The sequence below is a fragment of the Tachypleus tridentatus genome, chromosome 13 (genome assembly GCF_004210375.1).
Source record: "Tachypleus tridentatus isolate NWPU-2018 chromosome 13, ASM421037v1, whole genome shotgun sequence".
Classification (NCBI taxonomy): Eukaryota; Metazoa; Arthropoda; class Merostomata; order Xiphosura; family Limulidae; genus Tachypleus; species Tachypleus tridentatus.
The window spans coordinates 166359138-166362849 of record NC_134837.1 but is presented as its reverse complement, the minus strand read 5'-3'; positions in this window follow the sequence as shown (position 1 = coordinate 166362849).

Here is a 3712-nt window from a genome sequence, read left to right as displayed (position 1 = left end):
CATCCGATGCGGATGAGGAATTTCGCTTATTGATTGGTTAATGGGATGGGATTATAAAAACATTGTTAAATGTTAGGATCATCAGTTTGAAAGAAACAGAAACATGCATATTTTCAAATGTGTTTTCACTTGCTTCACGTAGATATATAACTATTACGCTGTTAATTTTTAAAAACAGAAAAACACTATATGCAACTTGTGACGTGACTTTCTAAATTATCTTTCCCCCGACTTATTACGGCTTTCAATTCCTCTTACTTCAGATAAGTTTGTCGCTTATATAGCAAAACAAATATTACAGAAAACAATTTACTCACAAATTACTGACTTGTTTTTATACCATTCAGTTCAGTTTGGAACCACATATTTGATCTAATCAAAAAGGCGCGGCATGGCCAGCTGGATTAAGGCATTCGATTCTTAACCTGAGGGTCGAGAGTTCGAATTCCTGTCGCACCAAACATGTTCCCCCTTTCAGCCGTTGGGGCGTTATAATGTGACGGTCAATCCTACTATTCGCCGGTAAAAGAGTAGCCCAAAAGTTGGCGGTGGGTAAAGATGAGTAGCTGCCTTCCTTCTAGTCTTACACTGCTAAATTAGGGACGGCTAGCGCAGATAGCCCTCGTGTAGCTTTGTGCGAAATTCTAAAACTAATAAAAAACACATTAGATGTTAAAAAATAAAAAGATTGAATGTGCGACTTAAGGAAAATAAATCAAAATTGGTGGTCAAACTAGTTAGTAGCTATACTCATAGTATTGGTAATAATTTATAGCAAATATGCATTCATTAGTTAGCCAGGCTGTATATTTTACTTTACTCGAAAATGGTTTTTGAAGTATCTCAAGTGTTGGCAGAGGGTGATGTTGTCTAATTGTTTTCGCTGTAGTCTATCGCTTCAAACTTAGAAAAGGTTAGTGCAGGCAGTCCTTAAGTAGCTTTGAATAAAATATAACAAAAAATAAGAGTGAGTTGCGGGCATTTATATGATTTCAACCTACTTTAATGACGGCCGGTTGGGTTAAGGCGTGCAACTCGTAATCTGAGAGTCGCGGGTTCGCATCCCCGTCACACCAAACATGCTCGTCCTTTCAACCGTGGGAGTGTTATAATGTTACGGTCAATCCCACAATTCTTGGTAAAAGAGGAGCCCAAGAGTTGGTGGTGAGTGATGATGACTAGCTGCTTTCCCTCTTGTCTTACACTGCAAAATTAGGGACGACTAGCGCAGATAGCCCTCGAGTAGCTTTGCGCGAAATTCAAAACAAACAAACTTTAATGACGTTAAAATTTTTTAAAAAATGTGGGTTATTTCACTTCCATAATGTAACAGCGTAGTCCAGAAAGTCGTTAAAATTGTTACCATTCACTACAACTTAACTTTGTGAATGGAGATTTTCTGTTATTCTGTATCTTAAAAACAAATACACGAAAAAAATGAACATTTAACCTGATTTAAGACTAAGCTTAACAAAATGGATCTAAGTATTAAAAACTTGTTTAGTTAAACGAGTGTAACATTCGCACCGAGCACTTGAACTAATTTTATACATGTATATTACATTGAATAATTTTATTTAATCTCTTATTTCCTTTTTAAATACAAAACCTTATTTATAATGAATAAATAGATAATTATTAAACTAAAATCATATATGTATGAGGTTCAATCTATAAATAAAGAACTGGTTATTATTGAGGTAGATAAGAAAACATGAAGTGATAAAATAAACTGATCAAATTTTTAAAAGTGGTACACAAAAATGTAAGTTTGAGAATACCTGTTGCAAACAAGAAAACCTAAAGTTTTCTCATTTTCAATGTTTCACTGAGATATTTTTACTATTCAAGACATCAATATCCTCCTTAAACATTCAGAATTTCTTGAGGGAAAGAAAACAAGAACTAGTTGTAAATTTCCTTTATTATCACAATGTCCAATTCTCGCTAGTACTGGAGACCACTTTTCATGCAGTCAAGCATATTAAAATATTTCACCATAATTTCCATGTTACATCGATTTAGAATCTATCTTCTCAGTAGGTATTAGTTTAAACCATAAATTCAGAGAAACATTGAAAACTTTACATCATTGGAGAAGAATATTTGCTGTTGACTTGAAAATGTTTGGGACTATAATACATAATGTTAGTGTTTATGCACTGACACATCTCATAGGTCAGCTATTTTTATACAGTCGTAGTAGGAGATTGAACATAATCCCATTCTACGTAAAATTAACAGTAATACCAAGCAACTGTAGAATGAATGCACTTGCACCAAACTGAGGCAGTTGTTCATTTCTGGACGAAAATGAGTGTCAAAAATGACCAATTTTATGTTTCGTCTTCTACAATTGTAAATTCCGATATGATAGTTATTCAGAGAAGACTTATGAAAAACAGCAGCAAAGACCTGCTAAACAACACGGTCATATATTATGAAAACTGGCCAGCTGAAACAAGTCCAACCTTAAACATGCAAGACAAGAAATCAGACTATGGATTCCTAATTTTAAGTTCCCGAAAGGTACAGTTTGAGCATTTCAGGAATTTATCAGCAGTGGTAGAATTCCTTCAGCTTTAATCCCATTACAAAGAACAATTAACCTCATACAAGTTTCATCTAACAAATGTGAGAAAGGACTTTCACAAATGCACGTAATCACTTTAAACTGATTATATCTTTGTATAGCTACGGTATCGACTTCAATGCTTTAGAATGGTTGCCCCACTATTCACAAAAATGCAAATTCAACAAAATATGTTGATTCATGGATGGTTCAACGGCATCATTGAATAGTTAGAGCCAATTATGTTACGATTAATATGAAAAAAAAGGAAACCGTGTAGAAATTGGTGTAATTATATTTATATAGATATTAACATACGAAACCTTTTCCAGATATATGTTATTTTGAATGTAAAATTAAAAATAACAACATTCAATAGAATGTCAACATTATCAAATATATATGTAAAAACGGCTGGTTGTTTGGTGTGTGCGTATAATGTTTTCTACGGTTTGTGGAGGAAACTTATTGATGTTGATGAAGTATTGTTTTATTTTGTCTAATTCGTCGTTAATTTTATATAGTGAGCATAGTTTTATGGCTGTGTTTCTTAGTATCTTCCACAACAAAAACTAGAAAAGTAAGATGCAAACAACATTCTTTCTTTCTTCTGACGATGACAGAAGAAGGTCGAAACGTTGTTTTCTCCTCTACATAGAGCTTTCTCTATCCATACCAACCGTTTTTACATATATATATTTTTCTCTACAAGTTGTTTTTTTTTGTCGTCACGGATTATCAAATATGTGTTTAATAAATATATGCGTAAACCTTATAATCATTTTTAATTCCATTTCCTTTTGCATCTACAAATTAAGCACTTAAGTTATCTGAAATGATACAGGAAAAAAGACAGAATTAAAACTACAATTAAAACAACAAGAGACGTAAAAAGTTGTAAGTTTTTGTGTCATAATGAAATTAACCAACACAAAAGTAGATTCGCTAATTATGGAAAAGACAACTTTTCACAGACATTATGAAGCATTTCAAGTTCATCAACCAGAAGAAGCATCAAAACAGTCTCTTAATCTTTTCCCAAATGCAACTCTTGGACACAGAAATTAACATGCCATTTTTAAATTATTTTCTGAATTAGTACTGTGTTACATTGAAAAGTTAATTAAATCACTTTCCTCT